Source organism: Pteronotus mesoamericanus, unplaced genomic scaffold (genome assembly GCF_021234165.1).
Source record: "Pteronotus mesoamericanus isolate MK-2021 breed Mesoamerican mustached bat unplaced genomic scaffold, CSHL_Meso_final scaffold_45, whole genome shotgun sequence".
Taxonomy (NCBI): domain Eukaryota; kingdom Metazoa; phylum Chordata; class Mammalia; order Chiroptera; family Mormoopidae; genus Pteronotus; species Pteronotus mesoamericanus.
This window is the reverse complement of record NW_026555317.1, coordinates 5,715,563-5,737,045: the sequence shown is the minus strand read 5'-3', so window position 1 is coordinate 5,737,045 and position 21,483 is coordinate 5,715,563. Positions and strand designations below refer to the sequence as shown.

The 21,483-nt window shown below is 40.6% G+C and overlaps 2 pseudogenes; both read right to left on the bottom strand.

Annotated features, from left to right (window-relative positions):
• Positions 1–15,651: 15,651 nt before the first annotated feature.
• Positions 15,652–16,042, bottom strand: LOC129086783 (40S ribosomal protein S15a-like; annotated as a pseudogene).
• Positions 16,043–16,632: 590 nt separating this feature from the next.
• LOC129086792 (keratin, type I cytoskeletal 18-like) lies at positions 16,633–17,922 on the bottom strand (annotated as a pseudogene).
• Positions 17,923–21,483: the final 3,561 nt, after the last annotated feature.

The window sequence follows — 21,483 nt, the reverse complement described above, 5'->3', positions numbered from 1 at the left end:
GAAGATAACTCCCCATCTGCGGATTGCCAGTGGCGGGTTAGTCGTCCACCAAAGGGCTTGAATAGATCCTCTGAAAAGAAGCTTTGAAACTGAGGAGAACTGAGGGAGCTCTTTTGAAGGGACAGACAGACAGGAACTCTCAGGTAGTAACTCTCCTCCAGCCAGGGCAGCAGTAGTGATGACAGCCCAAACACAGGGTTGTGATTGGCCCATACTCACTGATGCATTTGTGCCAAATAGAAAAAGGCTGCTTTCATTAGGCTGGACAAAGTCCCAGGGTGCCCAGCTTCGTAAAAGGACTATAGGCTGTATTCCAGCCTTCTTCCCCAACTCTGCCAGCCCTTCTTGCCCGGCGGACAACCTTCACGTCCACATGTTGAGCACCCAATGAAGCAACAGTGCCTTCTCTTGGCACCTCGGATGCCCATACCTATTCCTAAAAGTTGGGGTGCAAGATGGGCACATTCCACTCTCATATGCATCCTTAAGGTTCTTGTGAATTTCACTTTTCTTTTCAAAAGGCACTATCAGTCTTGCTTTCTCTTCAGGCCTCATTTCAGGTGAAATGGAGAGAAGGTTGGGAAATTCTAATGCAGTGTCTTTAAGAAAATAGCATTACACTGCTTTGTTATGAAAGACTGTAGAGTGGAATTGAACAAATCCAAAGTCATAAGTAAAGGGCTTAGGAAATTTTACACTTTAAAATCCATGGACAGGCAAAAGACGCATTGTGGAACTAACACAGTGAAGATGTTTATTTATTTAGCAACCATTTCTTAAGCACCCTGGTTTAAGATACTGGGCTAGGAAGGCCGTACACTGGTGACTAGAACAAGAGTCCCTCTGCCTGAGCATGCATGTGGGTGCGCGCGCACACACACACACACACACACCTGGCTCTGTGTCCTAGAACTCTTCTCTCCCAAGTTCACAGGTCAAAAGCATGCCTTTTATGAAGACTTCTCCTGCTTCCCTGTACAGTTAGGAGTGTCTTCATAGCACTTACCATATTTTGTTATAATAACTTCTTTCTTGCCCTGGCTGGTGTGGCTCAGTGGGTGAGCGCTGGCCTGCAAACCAAAGGGTCACCGGTTTGATTACCAGTCGGGGCACATGCCTGGGTTGCAGGCCGGGTCCCTGGTGGGGGCATGTGAGAGGCAGCCACACATTGGTGTTCCTCTCCCTCTCTTTCTCCTGGCCTTCCCCTCTGTCAAAAAATAAATACAAAAAAATCTTTTAAAAAATTAAAATAAAAATATAATTACTTCTTTCTTATTTGTTTATGTTTATTTATTTTATTAGCTTTCCCCTCCCCTCCAAATCAGCTTTGGATTTGTTGACCTTCTTTATTGTTTCCTTGTTTTCTACTTCATTAACTTCTGCTTTTATCTTTGTTACTTCTTTTCTTTTACTTTCTTTAGGTTTACTCTGTTGTTCTTTTTCTGGTGTCATTAATTGAAGCCTAATGCATTAATTTATTTATTTTCCTTCTTATTGTGGTAAAATATGTATAATGTAAAACCTTCCATTTGTAACCCTATGTAAGTATACAATTTGGTGGCATTAATTAAATGTGCAATGTTGTACAACCCACACCACTGTTTCCAAATTTTTTTTACCACCCTAAACAGAAACTCTGTACCCACTAACAATAACTACACAGTCCCACCCTTGCCTCCAGCCCTGGTAGCCTCTAACCTACTTTCTGTATCTATAAATTTGCCCATTCCAGGTATTCCATATGAGTAGAATCATACAACATTTGTCCTTTTGTGTCTGATTTATTTTACTTAGTACCATGTTTTCAAGTTTTATTCATATATCAAGACTTCATTTCTTTTCATGGCAGAACAATATTGCATTGTACATACATACCACATTTTGATTATCCATTCATCTGTTGACAGACTCTTGGGTTATTTCCACCTTTGGACTATTGTAAATAATGCTGCCATGAAGACTGACACACAACTATGTGATTGAGTTGCTGGGCTTAATTCTTTTGGGTTTATACCTATGGTTACTTCTTTACATTACTGGTACTTCCAGTAGAACGTAGACTCCTAGGGCACGTCCCATTTATTTTTATATCTCTAAGCCTAGGTTGGTAAATAAATAAATAATGATAGTTCTTTACATATATGAATCACTTTATAGTTTGTGAAGCATTTATCCCACATTTTGTATTTGATCTTCACAATGACCCTGTGAGGCATGTAGGAGAATCTGATATTATTTCCATTTTACAGAGGACAATAACAGTCAAGAGATCAGTGTCGAAGTCACTTAGAATTTAAATGCAGATCTTCCGCTTTTTAGTTCAATTCTACTTTCATCCTATTATGTTTTCTGATAAATTATTGGTGAAAAGTATCCATCTTACTGAAAATTTATTTCAAGAATGTAATAAAGGTTTTTCTGTAAAAAAAGCTGGGGGAGGCTGAAGGGTCTTGATTTGTCTTCTTTATCTAGTAAAATAGGTCTTACATTTGGAATTTAAACAATCCAGACTGATCTTTAACATCATAGATTTGATTGTATTATTGCTCTGTGTAAAATCTTCCATTGTCTTTGCACTTCTCCCAGGGTGAAAAACAAAATCTTTAACAGGTCTTCTGACCCTGCAGAAGCAATTAACTTAAGAAGGACAAGCAGAAGACACTCAACTGTGTGTGTGTGTGTGTGTGTGTGTGTGTGTGTGTGTGTGTGTGTTGGATAGGGCTGGTGAGAGAGGAGAGAATTCCAGGCAAAAAGAGATCTAACGCTTTAGAGTTAAAAGGACTGGCAGGTTCTGGGAAGTCAGGTAATTAAAGTCTGAACTTGAATGATCCTATGACCTCTTCCAGTGATCTCAAGTCCTGGTTTAGTATCTCAACTATGTAGCTATAGCATCTAACCGAGAGTGTTAAATATAATTTGGTTTCTGGCTAGTGAATTACACCCCCTAAGAACCTTTTAAGAGATTAACAGACCATAAGAAAGAGATGATGTAAGGGTGAAATGACAAACATCGGCAGGGGAGGGTTATATTTATATCTCAATTTTTCTTCCAGTAGTAGTTTTTGTGAACTTCAGCCATCAGGGAGGACCTCTGCCTGACAGTTCAAGCTTTTATCCAGCAACTGTGCAGTCCCTGCTCCTGCTACGTAGATGGCAGGCAAGGTTCTTCAGGGTCACGCAGCAGAAGCTCGACATTTGGGGGATGTGACAGATGAGTTCTGTGTTCCCACAGAGGGGCCTCATGGTGAGAGAGGACTCAAGAAGCCAAATAGCTGCGGAACTTTCCAAACCAAACATCTGCAATGTAACGCAGAACCTGGTGAGCACTGCCAGACCTAGCTAGACACGCAGCCCTGTGAGCATCTCCCCAGCCAGATTTTCCGCCACTAAAGCAACTGTTTTTAATTTCAGCTTTCTTCCTAGAAGACTGCTGTTATAAAACCCTAGAGGGAAGAGATCACGTAGATTGTGTAAGCTTCTCAGCTTGCTTGTCCCCAGGTAGAAAGCCAAGCACCAAGGCTGTGCGCTGTAGGGACCCAGACAGATTCAGAGTTTAGCCACCATCTGAGATGAGTAGGTTGGATGAAGTCCCTGTCCAGGGCATCATGTAGGCCCAGGGCACTTGATGATGAAGCAAAGCCTTGGTGGGGAGGGGAGGGTAGAGGCATAAGGGACAAGATATTGCAAAGAGGAGAAAAGCAAAGAAAACACCTAGTCTGCTTTACAATTTTTTCTAGGACTAGCCAATACCTCAGGGTCATTATCAAATTCATTATCTTTCCCCCTTGTCTTCTCTTTTCTTAGGACCCTATAGAAAAAAAAATATTAATTGCAGCAGATCTCTTACATTATCAATGAATAGTCAGTAGTTCTTTGAGAAACTCCAATTCTCTACAACCATTAGTATTTAGAAAGCCTGGGCAGAAGACTGGGCTCACTTACTAGTGAAAAGTGATACATCTTACAAACGAGTGAAAAAAGATGTGACAGATTTCAGTTTGTGTGAGGATCTTCATAAGTTCCTTCTCATTAGGACCTTTTATAAACTTGTGAAATGGGTATTATTTTATCTTTTCAAGATTACTACCTATCATAGCTTTCGGGAGCTACCCTTGGGTGGTAGAGATCAGGTTTTTATTATAAGTTCAAATGTCATGGATCTACTCTGGATTGGCTGCTGCACTTTTCTTTATTAAAACCTAGTGTAAAATATCACCGGGTGACAACAGAAATGAGTGCTTATAGCCACCAAAACATACGTACACTTTTATTTGTGACACCAAAACCCAGAAACAACCCCATGTCTATCAAAAATAAGTTGTGACATAGTCACGCAGTGGAATACAACACAGCAATAAGACGGAGAGGACTGCTGGTACAGTGCGACAACATGGTTGACTCTCACAGACAAAACGCTGATGGAAAGAGGCCAGACACAGAAGAGTACACACCATCTGGATCCACATATGAAGATCCAAAACAGGCGACATTAATCTATGGTAATAGTGTCAGGATCTTACATTTGGTGGGTCCTGGTATTGAGTGGTTACCCTTGGTGGGAATCTACTGACTGAGGGGCACAAAAGGACCATTGGGCTGTTGAAAGAATTCTCTATTTTGATTTAGATAGTTGTTAGCCAGGGGTATAAATGTGTAAAAATTCACTTAGCTGTGCATGTAAGATTTGCTCACTTCACTCTATGCAAGGTGACTATAATTTTAAAAAAACAACCAAACCTTTGTGTGGTAAGCATTCATCGCCCCTCTTACATCATAGGATTTAGGAAATGCTAACAGTCAATAAGTGCAACACTATACCAAAAAGTGTGGTATGATGACCTCTGAGATAAAGGAGGAAAATGTGTTAATGTTAACTTACAGATAGAATGAGCAATCTTGCTTGCTTATTATAGGACAGATTAGGCCCAGCAGACATCCATAGTACGGTAAACTTCACTGTGATTTTTGTTCATCAATTCAAGTGTCTGAATTGTTAATTTTAAAACTTTTTTAAAAAAAGTGTGACATGTATACAGTAAAAGTAACAAATCAGTTTGACCAATAGATACATAAGAGCACAAATTATCATCAAGTGAACACACTGAAATAACCACTTACCACCGGGGACAGGAAGAAGAATATTACCTTCATCCTAAGGCCTCCTTGTGTCCATTTTCTCGTTGGTTTTTGTTCAGTTCATTTCCTTTAAGTCAGTGTCTTCAGTTGCACCACCATTACCACAATCCGGATTTAAAACGCTTCTATCATCCCAGAAAGCTCCCTCCTGCCCTTCTGCGTCAATTCCTACTCTTGCCACCAGCCCCAGACAACCACCGATCTGTTTTCTCTCTCTATGGCTCTGTCTTTTCTAGATGTTTCACGTAAATAGAATCACACAATGTGCAGTTTTCTTAGCAAATTTTTAAAAAGATTTTATTTACTTATTTTTAGAGAAAGGGTAAGGGAGGGAGGAAGGGAGGAAGAGAAACATTGATGTGCAAGAGAAACAATGATTGATCGCCTCTCGCACGCCTCCAACTGCGGGTCTGGCCTAACTGGGGATCTGGCCCTCAACCAAGGCAAGTGCCCTGACCAGGGATCAAACCGGCAGTCCTTTGGTTTGCAGCCCAGTGCTCCATCCACTGAATGAGCCACGCCAGCCAAGGCTTAGCATAATGTTTTTGAATTAATGAGTTTTTGTGGCATGCATCAGTAATTAATTTCCTTTTATTGCTAAGAAATATCATAACATAGATATACCATGATTATCTACTCACTAGTTGATCAACATTTGGATTGTTTCCAATTTGGGGCTATTATGAATAATGCCACCATGCATACTTATAAGCAAGTGTTTGTGTAGACATATATATTCATTTTTCTTGGATACTTACATAGGCATGGAAATACTAGGTTGTAACTATATTAGCGTAAAAAAACCTGCCAAACTTTTCAAAGAAACTCTTGTTTTACATTCCACCAGAAATGACTAAAGAGGGCAATTTAGGTGAAGCAGAAAGTCTCCTTTCAGAGAATTGCAAAATGGGACAGAAGACAGAAAGCTTTTATAGGATAAAGAGGAAAGAACAAGGAAGAGCAAAAAATAGACAATATTTGATTGGTGCCACATAGTCCACCTTATTTGGGGTGAGAAGGTCTAGAGTGGCCTTGGATTTGGGGATTGGCTGACTGGGCATACCATGTTTCTTGTTAAGTGCCTCATTGACCGGGACACAAAAATTAATACTATAAGTTTTGGTTTGCTGTCATGGTCCCCAGAGAGGAGCCACTCCATCTTGGGCCTAGAAGTTTATTTCAACTGTCCCAAATACTTCACAATCTCTCTAACATTTGTTATTTTTAGTCTTTTTTTCTCTTATGGTTTGTAGTGGTTTCTCTGTGGTATTAACTTGCATTTCCCTAGTGACTTATGATTTTAATCATCTTTTCATATGAATATTAGTCACTTGAATATCTTCTTTGATGAAATGTCTACTCAAGTTATTTGCCTATTTTTAAGTGAATTGTTTGTCTTATTAATATTAAATTGTAAGGGTTTTTTAATGTGTCCTCAATACAAGTCCTTTATCAGATATATAATTTGATACATTTTCTCTCAATCTATACCTTGGACTTTCATTTTCTTAGTGTCTTTTCAAGCACAAAAACTTTAACTTTTTTTTTAAATCAATATGTGATTCGCATACCATAATATTCACCCTTTTAAATTCTACAGTTTGGTGCATCTTAGTGTATTCACAGGTTGTACAAACACTGCCACTGATTCCAGAACTTTTTTTTTAAGCCACCCGGCCAGGGTAATCCCAGAACATTTTTATCACCCCAGAAGAAACCCCATACTCACTAGCAGTCACCCCCCATTTCTTCCTCTTTTCCCCGCTGAACCACTAATCTATTTTCTGTCTCCATGGGTTTGCTTACTCTAGACATGGCCTATAAATCGAATCACATGTGTGGCTTTTTGTGTCTGGCTTTTTTCATTTAACATAATGTTTTCAAGATTCATCCATTTGTAGTTGTATCAGTACTTCATTCCTTTTCACAGTTGACTAGTACTCTACTGTATGGCTATGCCACATTTTATGTGTTCCTCAGTTTATGGACATTTAGGTCGTTTCCACTTTTTGGCTATTGTGAATGCTACCATGGACATTTTTGTGCAAGTTTTTGCATGGACATATGGTTTCAGTTCTTTTGGGTATGCACTCAGGAGAAGAGTTACTCTGTCATAATGTAACTCGTGCTTAATTCTTTGAGGAAATATCAATTGTTTTCCATTGCAGCTGCAGTATTTCATAGTCCTGACAGCAATGTACAAGGCTTCCAATTTCTCTGTGTCCTCACCAACACTTGTTATTTTCCATTTTTTGGGTTCTAGCCATCCTAATGAGTGTAAAGTGTTATCACATATGGTTTTGATTTGCATTTCCCTACAGACTAATGATGTTCAGTTTATTGGCCATTTATATTGCTTGGCAGAAATGTCTATTCAAATTGTTTCCCCATCTTAAAATTAGGTTATTTGCTTTTTTGTTGTTGAGTTGTGAGAGTTTTTTTGTGTTTTAGATACTAGACTTTTATCAGATATATGATTTGCAAATATTTTCTCTCTTATGATTTGTCTTTTCACTTCTTAATGGTGTCCTTTGAAGTGTTTAACTTTGCTGAAGTCCAATTTATCAATTATTTCTTTTCTAGATCATACCCTTTATATCTGAAGAAATCTGTGCTTAATCCATGGTAAAAAAAAAAAATTCTCTTTTGTTTTCTTCCAGGAAATTGTTAAAGTTTTAGTGCTTACACGTAGGACTATGATGCATTTTGAGTTAGTTTTTGTGTATGATATAAGGTAAGAATCTAAATTCTTCTTTTTTTGTATATCGATATTCAACAAGAACCACTTATTCAAAGACTATTTCTGCATTGAACTGCCTTAAACCTTTGTCAGAAATCACCTGATCATAAATGGAGGGTTTATTTCTACACTCTCTGTTTTGTGCCATTGATCTTATCCTTTTGCCAGTATCAGACTGTTGTGATTATTGTGGATTTAGAACAACTCTTAAAAACAGGCCATGTAAGTCTTCCAACACTGTTCTTTCTACATTGTTGTGGCTGTATGTATTGTACTAAATACACTGCATTTATACTTTAAAATGGTGAATGGTTAATTTTATATTTTGTACATTATATCTCAATATAAAAAAATTAGGGATACATTTTGGAAATGTAACAAGTGGGGAGGCAGAATTGAAATGCTTGTGACTTTCAGCTTGCCAAAACGCCTCCTATCTTAAGCTACTTTTGAGCAGAACTAGGGTGCATATGTTAGCATGCATAAAATTGTCTTTTGCTTAAACCAAGAGGTAAGGTGCTAAGTTCTTTGGTGTTTCCCAACAGAGATCAGACTTCTACCTCCTCTCTTAAAATATTTCATAATTAACCCTGGCTGGTGTGGCTAAGTTGATTGGAACATCATGCTATAACCTAAAGGTTGCAAATGTGCTTCCTGATCAGGGCCCATACCTAGGTTGTGGGTTCAATCCCTGGCCCGGGTGCATACAATCCCCCATTTGGGCTCATACAGGAGGCAACCAATTGATGCTTCTCTCTCGTATCAATATTTCTCTCTTTCCCCTCTCCTTTCCGCTCTCTCTAAAAAGCAATGAAAAAAATATCCTCAGGTGAATATTTAAAAATATTTCATAATTAATAAAATTCATATCTTGAAGAAAAAGACTGCAGCTTTCATCTTGGATGCTCCCTTCCTTTCTCTTTTGGATGACTCACTTGGGGGAGGTCAGGCGCTGTGAGGTGAGGCAGCCATGTGGAGAGTTTCATCTGGGAGGAACTGAGGGAGGCCTCCAGCCAGCAGCTGGGGACTGAGGCCTGGGGACCATGGCCACCTTCATAAGCCTGGGAGCACATTCTCTCCTGGTTGGGTCTTCAGATATGACTGCAACCCTGGCCAACCGCTTGTAAGCATATGAGAGACCTTGAGCCAGAGGCCAGCACCCACTTCAGTTACTCCTAGATTCCTGATGCACAGAAACTGTGAGAGGATAAATGTCTTTGTTTTAAACTACTATACTTTGGAGTAATTTGTTACACAGCAACAGGTAACTGATACATGGTAGGCTACCTCTGTTAGTATCTGAAGGACTACTGATTTTTCAAGAACAAACACTTCTTAATTTGATTTCTGCCTGTGGTCAATTTCCAGAGCCTTTATTATTATTATCATTATTATTATTTTATAAGTTTTCCAGTTTTACATTTGTTTCTTGCCAAGAGGATTCACCTAGTCATAGCCAGGAGTCCCTAAATCTGTCTGATTTTTATCTTTCTATGTATAAGATCAATTCAACATAATCTCATGCCAATCTTCTTCAGTTTTCATAAAGACTTTCTCAAGAAGGATAAGTTCTATTACATTGACCAAGTTTACAAGGTAATATCATTATTCCCTCACTGTTCCAAATAGTCAGTCCCCAGATAGCAACTTGAACTTTTCCCAGCTTTTAAGAAAACCAGCCCTTTTCTATTAAAAGGAAGTGTGCGCCTCATAAAACCCCTGCCTGGCAACCTAAAAATGCAGAATTCCCTTTCATTACTTTATGAAATTTGTGCCATTATACCCAGGCCTTTAAAAAGGGAAACAAATTGTAATGTACAGATTTAAACTCTATGGAGTACTTCAATTTAAAGAGTGTTCTGGGGAGGAACACGGGTTGGCTTGAGTGGCAGGCTTGGAGTAGGTAAGATAAAGCAACATGACTTTAGCTCCCTGACTAAAAAGTAAGTTCTTAGTCAGATGCTTGAAGAGGAACTAGCTGTAATACAAAGATGTAGTGACTGGCGATTCCGGGAAAATAAGAGCAAACATCAGATATTTCTGAATCAACTCAAAGTAAGATCCCTGGACTCCCTTGGCCAAAATAATTTTGGCGGATGTCCTGTAAACAGAGGCCCTTGTTGTTTTTATTTATGAGGATCAAATGCCGCCTGCTTGTGTCAATGAGCCAGTGTCCACGACTCCACAGTTAAAGAGTGGATGACAGGCTGGGCTTTGGGAATGTGGGAGGGAAGGTGCTGTGTAAGAACAAAGCAGCGCCGGTGGAAGTTTGCCAAGCACCAGCCTCAGCTGTCTGCATGGAGGCCTCTTGCCACTTCATGGCCAGCCTTGAAGAAGGCAGAGCCAGGCGAAGAAAGCAATTTAACCAAATGGATGGGTGTTTTTTATGTACCTGTTAATATTTGCATGGATTTGAGAATATTCATCTTGTGCCACCTCCTCCACCCTCAGGGCTTCTGCTCTTCCTACCAGCGCGTCACCGAAACTAATGGCGTCCTGCCAGCCCCAGTTCCTCTCTGTTACGTGACACTGCTGTATTGCCTACCAGGCACCTACCTTGTTTCTTTACTTGTTTGCTTGTTTGTTGTCTGTTTTGTAGTCACCGTAGTGTAATCCCAGGGGAATAGAAGTTTGACTGTATTCTTCTCAGCACAGTGTTCGGCGAGTAGAAGGTGTTCAGTAAATAGGTGAGTTAATGTCTCAAAACTTTTTAAAATTTCCAACTCAGGCATCTCTTTTAATATACATAGTGGACAATTCCACTTGAATATCTCACATGTACTTCACTTTAAAATTACCAAAATGCAATTCTTTTTGTCCTTTCCCTCCCTCACAGCCAACAGCTAAAACAAGAACTTGGGGGGTCATTTTCCACCCTGCTCTCTCACAAGGGTTCCTACAGCAGACTTCTGCTGAGACTCCTCCTGTTGGACTCTCCCCCAGATTCATCTCCTGAATGATCTTCTCAAACACAAGTTGGATTGTGCCACACCCCTGCTTTAAACTCTTGGGCGTTGCCCCATCAACCTGATATAAGGATAAAATGTCTTAGCAGGCCACCACGGCCTGCACTGATGTGGCCTTTGTCCATCTCGCTAGGCCTTCCCATGTCTCAGCTCCGGCCATACTGAGCCGCCTGCAGTTCTTGAGTGAGCTTCTGTTACACACCTAAGTCTCCGCCTCTCTTCTCCTCTTATCTTTCTACTGAATCCCTTCTTTTGGGGTCACCTCATCTATGAAGATTTCTTTTTACTGATATTGTATTTCTTAGGACTCTTAATATTTTTTAATCCTCACCCAAGGATATGTTTCTATTGATTTTAGAGAGAGAGGAAAGGGAGGAGGGGAGAGAGAGAGAGAGAGAGATGTGAAAGAGAAACATCCTTTGGTTGTCTTCCATATGTGCCCCAACTGGGGATGGAACCTGCAACCTAGGTGTGTGCCTTGACTGGGGATTGAATCTTCAACCTTGTGGTGCACAAGATAACGCTCCAACCAACTGAATCACCTGCCAGGGCAGGACTCTTGATTTTAAGGGGCAGAAATCCAACACAAACTATCTTCAGTTAAAGGGGGATGTATTAACTCATATAAGTAAGGACTGGATTGGGTTAGTCTCAGGAATGGCTGGATTCAGACACTCAAATGATGCTGTTAGCACTCTCCCCTCCCCCTGCCCCTGCTGCCACACACACCACACATACCACACACACTTATTTTGGCTTCTTGTTTTGTGTTGATCTCATTCTCTCTCGCTGGGGAAAATGTGGTCATAGGGCTCTCCTGGCTTACATAGAGTCTGGTCACCCCAGGCGAGGACTAAGGTTGCTTTCTCCTGGTTTCAGCTCATAACATTATGGGAAAATCTAAGGTTAGCTTGGCTGTAGATATGTGCCCAGTCATTGACCCATGGCTGGATGAATAAAGTTATCATTGGCCTGTCCCTCTTGACCTGGGGAGAGAGAATGGGTATTCTCTTTGTTGGGGAGCTGTTCAATAAAAGAGAGGGTGCTGTAATCAGGAAAAGAGAGCCGACGACCCATGCCTACTACAACCCTCTCGCCCCTCCCTCCCATCCCATTTATGTTGCCATTGCCCTCTGTGCAGGCACAGAGGGACAAATGCAGGGGGTTGGGTTTTTAGCCAGATAGACATAGAGTCAATTATTGTCTTTATAATAACCATGTGACCTTGAGACAGTTTTAAGTCTCTTTGTGCCTTTATTTTCTCATTTGTAACAGTGTTTTACGATTGCTGTGAGGGTTAAAAACAACATAAACAAACTATCTGGCACACAATATATACCATTATTAATAACACCCATAACACTTATTGTCTGTATACACCTATCTCTTCCTTCTGGACCATAAATTACTTGAGGCAGGGCCTTATTTTAGGTACAATTAAACTCAGTTATAATAGCTGGGCTAAAAAATATCATAAACAGATGTATCAATTTACTAAGCCTGCCATAAAAATGACCACAGGCTGGGTAGCTTGAACAACAGAAATTTGTTTTCTTACGGTTCTGAAGGCTAGAAGTCTAAGAGCAAGATGTCACCGAGTCATTTTCTTTTGAGGCTCCTCTCTTTGGCTTGAAGAGGCTGTCCTTGTGCCTTCACACGATCTTCTCTGTGTGTGTGTCTGTGTCTTAATTTCCTCTTCTTACAAGGATACCCATCATATTGAATTAGAGCCCACCTTAATCACCTCCTTTTAACTTAATTACCGCTACAATGGTTCTATCTCCAAATGCAGTCACATTCTAAGATACTGGAGGTTTGGACTTCAACCTATGAACTTTGAGTGAACATAATTCAGCCCATTAGAGTTAATTTCTGTCCACTAAAACATTGTTACTGAAAATGTATGTGTGATAAGATAAATTTTGAGAATAAGGGAGGCATTTAGTTCTGTCCTCCTCTATCTTGGCTTTATAACAATGGTCCACTGCACTTACATAGTCTTCCTTTGTTTGCTCTCCAAAGCATCTTCACATCTTGACTTTGCTGTTTCACCCCAGATGGTCCAGAATTAAGTTTCGTGAACAGAACTGACCAGAGATCGAGAAGACACAAGATTAACCAGAACTGGTCAGCAGGGGGCACTGTGAACAAGCCCTGCGAAATCCAAGGAGAAAACTGCTGTGGTTCAGAAGCTAGACTTGCAGCAGGCACAGCGTCTTACCAGTTGACTGAGGCAACCTGTGGACATGGGTGCCTAGCAATTGGTTGGGCTCGGGCTGAATCATAGTTGCCTCCCAAGGCATCACACCATAAATTAGGTTCTAGCCCAGGAATCTGGCCCAGTGTAAGCACTCACCATGTAGAGGAGGTGAGTGAACAACACAGAAGGTCAATGGGAGCCCAGCCAGACTTTCAATCCTGCCTGGGTCCCAGAGATAAAGTCCTGGTATTTGACAAAGCCTGTGCACACAGGAGTGGCAGTGGCCCAGCAGTGGACTCGCTGTGGACAGCAGGCTGGCTAAATTGGGTTCATTCCGTGATGCTGGCACTGGAGAAGACTCGAATGTCTCAGTCAGAGTCTCTTACTAAAGCACCAGTGTCCGATCTTCTTATGCTTCCCCTTGCTTTGCTTGTCAGGATTATTTGTTTGTATTCTATTGACTTGGTTATATTTGAAGTCCTATGGTGGGTTATCTTTCATTCTCAGAGTTTCTTTATTCTTCCTCAAAATACACTCTCCTTTGGAGGAAGTCAAAGTTATTCCATGGGATTTGGATGGGGCTGCCAATCACGGTCCTCCCATAAATCCATCCTGACCCCAGCCCAGGGTCCAGCTTCAAAGGGGGAAAGAGCCAGGGCTTGTAGGAAGATGATGTGGAAGAAGAGCCTCCAAAAGAGGGAAGTCAAAAGTATGCTCAGAATCTAGGCTCAGACATCTTCAAAAACTTGGAGATTTTTGAATCACCCACCAAACACTGCTGTCCGTGGGAACTCATTTGGACAGAGATGCAAACTGAAGGCGGCCTATGCCCCATTCACTTGTGGAGGATAGAACATTAGAAAATAAATTTCTTTGAAGTTGGGTTATATTCTCTTTTAAAAAGTTTTTATTTATTGGTGAGAGAGAGAGGTTTTTTGCTTCCACTTATTTATGCATTCATTGGTTGATTCTTGTATGAGCCCTGACTGGGGATCAAACCCCAATGTTGGGATATTGGGACAACACTCTAACCCACTGACCTACCTGGCCAGTACCTATATTAAAATTTTCCTTTCTTCTATTCAAGGTAGGTAGCCAGGATTTTGTGCTTCTTCATCACATGCAATCTGGGTTGTTGGGTAGAAAGGGAAAGCTGCTGAAACACAACATTTCTTTCTTTCCTTTCCTTTATTTTAATTTTTTGGGTCGTGTGTGTGTGTGAAAGGCTAAACTCCTCAAAGATCTAAACTCCTTAAAGAGTTAGATGCCTCAGGGAAAGAAGGGAGGCAGTTAATGCCTTTAGGGAAGAAGTAAGAAGCAATGGAGAAATAGAGGAACAACCCTCAAAAGAGGTTTGTGAATAGCAAGTAGCTGAGTTATGTGGGTGTTGATGTGTTGGAGTTACCACATAAAAGTTTGCGGCAGCTGAATGTTAAATTTTCAGGAATTCTGCAGACAGGTTGATCTTTGGTAGCTTGAAATCAGCCATGGTGTGGTGTTTACACCATGGAAATAGGCACTTGATACAAGTCAGGGCTCCTCCCATGGCCCCAAAGCCAGTTGCTAAACAGTTAGCAGCACACAACTGCACTCAAGAATGACTTTTCTCCCAATCTTGTCATTTGGATATGGCTTCTTTCTTGGGGAAATGAGTGATAGGAGAGAACACTAGTAATACTCCCCTCTGAAAAGCAGACTGGAAGGTTTTTCATGGAAACATATGTAAACAGAAAAAAAGGGCATTTCCTTCCCTCCCTCCCTTCCTTCCTTCCTTCCTTCTTACCTCTTGTAGGCACGTCTGAAAACAAATGCCAAAATGGAGATCTTGCCCCTAACCTCTGTCTTTTGGCGCTTCCTTATAAGGGACTGGGTAGATCCCATGGCTTTTCTGATTTTAATTTCCACATCCATAGGATGGAAATAAACCTACAGCTTTATTGCCTTTGGTGGACACAGATTAAAGGGCCAGAACCATTGCACGTTTGTTACTCAAGGTTCCTGGAGTTCACCAGTTGGATTCAATTAGGATTATGATTGGTGTGGTCGCCTCCCTGAGGCTGAAAGAAAAATGACACCGTTAACCTTTAATTATTCAAAACAAACCCAAAGGAAGTCTTTGGCTTGGGTCCTAATGGAGCTATTAAAGCTATTTTCCAATTCAGCTGTAGCCAGGACAAATAACCTGGTACTCTTCTGCTGCTTCTCTCCATCACACCTAGAGGACTGAGGGTGAACCTTCCCTACTCGTGCACTTCAGGGCAGATGCCAAACTTTTTACCTTCTTGTTTTCTTGGTTTACTTTTTCCCCTGTTCTCATTTGGCTGTATTGTTGGTATGTATGTGTAGGAGTACATGTGTGTGGTCTAATTAGAGGGAGACTTTGGAAGGGCAGAATGGTTGTATACAATGTGTAAGACCCCACCCCCCCCAGGAAAAAGAAAGACCAAGTGAAAAAAGAGAAGAAGAAGAAAAAAAAAAAGAAATTGAGACAAAAATAGGCAACACAAAACAACCGTATATATAAAAACCAAGTCTTTTCTCAATTTCATGCTCTCTCTCTCTCTTTTTTTTCCATTGAGGCATTTTATTTACACACATGTATTACATCCCTAGAAAAAGAATCCTAGGATTTTCCCTCCAGCATGTCTTCACCTTCCTTCTTCATCGTCCATGATGCTTGCTGAGGTTGTTAGTACAAGAAAACCAAATTGCTGGTGGGAGCAGGTTGTTCTGCCATTTGTCTAGATCTTCGAGTTGCACATCAAATCTGGGGCTGATTACTCCACACTTGTTCAACTTGCTCATGAGGTTCACAACAATTTTCTCAGCTCTGTTGTCATCAATAATTTCAGATTCGCCCATGTAACTATGATTCATCATCACAGTTAGAAACCGGAGGATAACTCTGGAGCATGGCTTGAAAAGAATCTGCCGTTTGCCCCTCTTTTCGGCACTGTTGATATTCTTGAGAGCATCAGCCGGGACACTCACGCGCTCCATTATGGCCACGTGGAGAGATGGCAGAAAGAGCATGCTATTGCTATTTCCTCTTTCTTTTTTACTGCACTACATTTATTTTTTTCTTCTCATGTGGATATGCATTTTTCCCTCCTCTATAACCTCATTATCTTAACCTCATTAACACTTCCAAAGCCGGAAGTCGTTATTCTGACACCATCTCCCTCACCCCGCAAGTCCTACTTTTCTAGCTGAATTTGCCTTCTCTTCTCAGGTTCTACTTCACATCAGCTGCTCAAATACAAAAACAAAAACAACAACAACAAAAATAAACCACTCAGAATAATTTCTTATTTTTAAAATCTGCTTTATTGAAGTATAATTTACATACAAAAAAAATTCACCCATTTTTTGTGTTCGGTTTAATGTGTTTTAACAAATGTATGCAGTCCTGTAAGACAGGACATTTTCATCACCCCGGAAAGTTTCCTTTCTATCACTCCAGTTGTGCCTTTTCTAGAATGCCATGTGAGTAAAATCACATAGTAGATAGTCTTTTTTTTTTTTTTAATGAACTCTGAACTTTTTATTGGCCTCCTGCCTTGCCAAGGGATGCCCCACTTTTGCTGCTTTTAATGCCTCAAAACTTTGGTGTCTTTGACCTCAGACAACACTTTGCCGCCCACAATCCTGCGGGTCGTGGTCTTTCGGATGGTTTGTAAGGGGTGGCTCTTATCCAGGGCGTCAACAAGATTGAAGTCCTCCGCTTCTTTCAGTAGGTGGCGGTAGGTGGCAATCTTGGCCTCCAGCTTGACCTTGATGTTCAGCAGGGCCTCATACTCCTGGGCCTGGCGCTGCCCTTCTGCCAGGTCTGGGTCTACCCTGCCTCCTGGTGCAGCAGGATTTCAGTGAGTTGTTCATCTGCATGACGCGGAGCATCTCCACCTCCCTCAGACTGTTTTCCAATCTAACCTTCAAATTTCTCATGGAGTCCAGGTCAGTCTCCAAGGACTGGACCGTACTCTCAGCTCTGTGAGTGTCATTTCAGCAGCGCCCATCTCAGCGGTCTGTGTGGTGATCACTGTGGCGCTCCCCTCAGTCTGATGGGACCAGTACTTGTCTAGTTCCTCTCGGTTCTTCCGAGCCAGCTCTTCACACTGGGCCCGGAGTTCCGCCATGATTTTGTCCAGGTCCTGAGATTTGAGGGCATCCAACTCCACGGTCAACCCAGAGTTGACAGTCTGGTTTTGTAGACCATTTATTTTCTCCTTATGGTTCTTCTTCATGAAGAGCAGCTCCTCCTTGAGAGCCTCAATCTCTGTCTCCTGCTGCAGCTGAGTGATATTAGTGTCATCAGTGACCTTTCGGAGCCCATTGATGTCATTCTCCACAGACTGGTGCATGGCCAGCTCTGTCTCATACTTGACTCTGAAGTCATCAGCAGCAAGACGGGCGTTGTCAATCTGCAGAACGATGCGGGCATTGTCCACAGAATTTGCAAAGATCTGAGCTCTCAGGTCCTCGATGGTCTTGAGATAATGCCCCCAGCCTCTGACCTGGGGTCCTTTCTTCTCTAGGTGTTCCCGGATTTTGATCTCTGGTCTCGGATTATCAGCCTCCAGGCTTCTCACCCTCTCCAGGTAGGAGGCCAGGCGGTCTTTCAGGCATTTCATAGTCTCCTTCTAGCTCTGGATGCCCCCTATGCACACCAGACCTCCCACCATCCCTGCAGCCAGGCCTATGGATCCCCAGCTGCCCTGCACGCTGGTGGAGCGGGATGTCGAGATCCGGGAGCCTGAGCCCCCGGCACCTGCATAGACGCTGGCCGCGCTGCTGACGGGCTGGACCCGGTGGCTGGGCGACTGCACGGAGCCCAGGGTCCGGTAGCTCACGGAGAAACTGGAGCGTGTACTGAAGCTCATGTTGTTCAGGGAGGAAGGCGAGAAGCCAACACTCAGGAGGAAGGCGAATAACCGAGACTCAGGTTGAAGCTGCCAGTAGGTAGTCTTTAGTGTCTGGCCTCCTTTCATAGTGAATTGTTTCTGAAATGTATCTATGTTGTTGCATGCATCAGTAACTCATCCGTTTTTATTCATGGGAAATGTTGCATGGGAAAAATTGTGGTATAGACATACCACAATTATTTGTTTATCCATTCATCAGTTGATGGACATTTGCATTATTTTCAGTTTGGGGTAATTATAATTAAGTGTATGAATATTTACATAGGTCTTTGTGTAAACATACATTTTCCCTTCCCTTGGGTTCATTTTTGTTTCATTTCTAGGAAGAGACTTGCTGGGTTTTGCAGTAAATGTAGTTTAGCCTTATGAAACACTGATAAACTGTTTTCCAAAGGGGCTACATTATTTTCATGCCCACCAGCAATATATGAGAATTCCATTTACTCTTTATCATTGTCAATACTTGGTATTGTCAGTTGTTAAATTTTAGTCCTTTAAGTGTATGTGTAGTATTAGTTCATTGTCCTTTTAATTTGTGTTTCTCAAATCACTAATGTTAAGTATTTTTCCATGTGCTTATTTGCCATAAGTATATCTTCTGTGGTAACATTTTCACATTATTTGCCCATTTAAAAATTGGGTGGTTTTTTAAACTATTGATTTGTAACAGTTCTTTAAATATTCTGAGATCATATTTTGCCTATGGAAATAACCCAAAATATAGAGGAAGAGACATGTCTTAAGGTTTTTCACATCAATGTTATTTGCAACTGTGATGAAATTGGAAACAAGTTACAATCTAATAAAAGGGAAACTGTCCACTTCTTTATGATTCAAAGAAATACCTTTACATTTGATGATATTACAAATGTAAAGACATGGAAGCCTACTTTTGAGATAGATAAAGGGGTAGTACCCTCTTATCTGTGCTATCCATGATTTCAGTTATCCGTAGTCAACTGTGGTCTGAAAATATTAAATAGAAAATTCCAGAAATAAACAGTTCATAAGTTTTAAATTGCATGCTGTTCTGAGTAGTGTGATGAAATCGTTTGCTGTCCTGCTCCCTCCCACCCAGGACGTGAGTCATCCCTTGACCCAGTGTGTCCACGCCGTATGCGCTGCCCACTGACTTGCGTGGTAGTCATTTAGTAGCCATCTTGATGGTCAGATTGACTTTTGTGGCTGACCACAAGAACAGGAAGGGCGACAACAGTACAGTAGGATACAGTATTTTGAGCCCTGGCTGGTGTGGCTCAGTGGATTGAGTGCCAGCCTGCAAACCAAAGGTCACTGGTTCAATTCCCAGTCAGGGCACCTGCCTCAGTTATGGGCCAGGTCCTCAGTAGGGGGTGTGCCAGAGGCAACCACACCTTGATGTTTCTTTCCCCCTCTTTCTCACGCCCTTCTCCTCTGTCTAAAAATAAATAAATAAAAACTTTTAAAAAAATGATACAGTATTTTGAGAGAGAAGGAGACCATATTTACATAATGTTTATTATAGTACATGGTTATAATTATTCTATTTTATTATTAGTTATTGTTAATCTGTTACTGTGTCTAATTTATAAATTAAAATTTATAGAGTGTCTATGTATAGGAACAGACATGTTATGTATAAGGCTTGATAATATTGGAGGTTTCAGGCATCCACTGAGGGTCTTGGAACATATCACCCACAGATAAGTGGAGACTACTGTAATTTTAGGCATAAAACAAAATTTTGTTATAATATCAGATACACATTAAGAAAAGCTTGGAAGCATATCCCCAAAAAATATGTGTGATAATTTCTAAGTGGTAAGATTATGGCTGGTGTTTAAGTTCTCCATACTTTTCTACATTTTTCAAGATTTACACAGGAAGAATGTTTTAGTTAAAAAGGGGGGAAAAAAACCCTATCCCATAATGAAGTAAATGGTTGAAGCAGTGGTGGTGCTTCCTGTACAAGCTCACCTGACCTGTGGCATGATTTGCGACACCATTAATAACCAGAGGGAACACAGACTGAGCTCCGGGGAAAGCAAGGTGGGCAGATAAAGAGGGAAATTTTGGGTTGAAGAAAATATTGGAGCTAAGAAGAAAAAAGTCAGGTGTGGACAGAGGAAATGGAGGAAAGATTTGAGAGCCTAAGCAAACAGGTTTCCGACTGAGACCTGTGAGACTTTGATTACAAACTTTGTGGATACATTTTGCACCTGTAAAGTCTTATCCTGTAAGCAATTTGTATCCTTTTACCGACTTTCATTTCCAGTTCTAAAAGTTATTTCTGTTATCCTCTGAAGACTAGAAAGAGAATACAATTGCTATTGGGTTTATGGACAGGAAAAAAACTTTATAATGCCTCTTGGAGATTACTCTCATAAAAGAAGGTAATTTTCTAAGGCAACATATTTTGTGAAGGTCAGTGATTCAGCTCATGCCAGAGATATTTTTGAACCTGGTCTGTTACTTTACCCAAGGCAGGCTGACGAATGACCTTGCCTTGAAACCAAGAAATAATAACCAAGTGATTATTCAGAAGACCCAGAAGAGGTGTTCATTTTTTAAATGGCAACCAACAAAATCCAACCGCGACTTTTTTTCTTTAGTAATTTAATCAGATAAAAATGCAAAGGGCCAAGAATAACTCATGCAATCTTGAGAAACAAAGTAAAAAAACTTCATCTTCTGTGTATTTACATGTATTATAAATAATTTTGGCACAAGGGTGTCTATATTGGCCAATGGAATAGAATATAAATCCAGAGATCCATGCACATATGGATATTTTATTTATGACAAAATAAACAGTGCAAAGCTGTAAAAGAAACATGATCTTTTTTTATAAATGGAGCTGGGACAATTAGATAATTATGGGGAGTGTGACCCCTACTTACATCATACATCAACATTCATTCTAGATATATCATAAGCTTAAGAGTAAAAAGCAAAACAATAAAGCTTCTAGAGAAGAGTATAGAAGAAGTGTTTTGTGACTTCAAGGTGGGGGAAGATTGCTTAATAAGTACTAACCCTACAGGAAAAGATCACTATATTTGAGTACATTAAAATTTAAAACCTCATTATAGGTAAGGAAAACCTTTTAAAATAGACCCAAAGAACTAATCATAAAGAAAAAGATTGATAAATTTGACATGAATTTAACATTTAAGTTTAACATAAGTATTAAGAACTTTTAGTCATTAAAAGATACAGAATATGGGGAAGCTATTTGCAACACATATAACTTACAAAGAGCTTATTTATGGGATACCCAAAGAAATCCTACAAACCAATAAGAAAATGACAACCAACCCAAAAGAAAAAATGGCAAAAGACTTAAACAGATGCTTTTGGGGGGTGGTAAGGATAGCCAATGAACAATAAAAATAATAAAAGATAATAAAAGATTAACAATACCAAATGCTGGTGAGGATGTGGACAACATATTCTTACATGGTGCTAGAGCAGTGTTGATAGGTACACTTTGGAAAAGAAAATTTTAAAGCTTTTATTTATTTACTTTCAGAGAAAGGG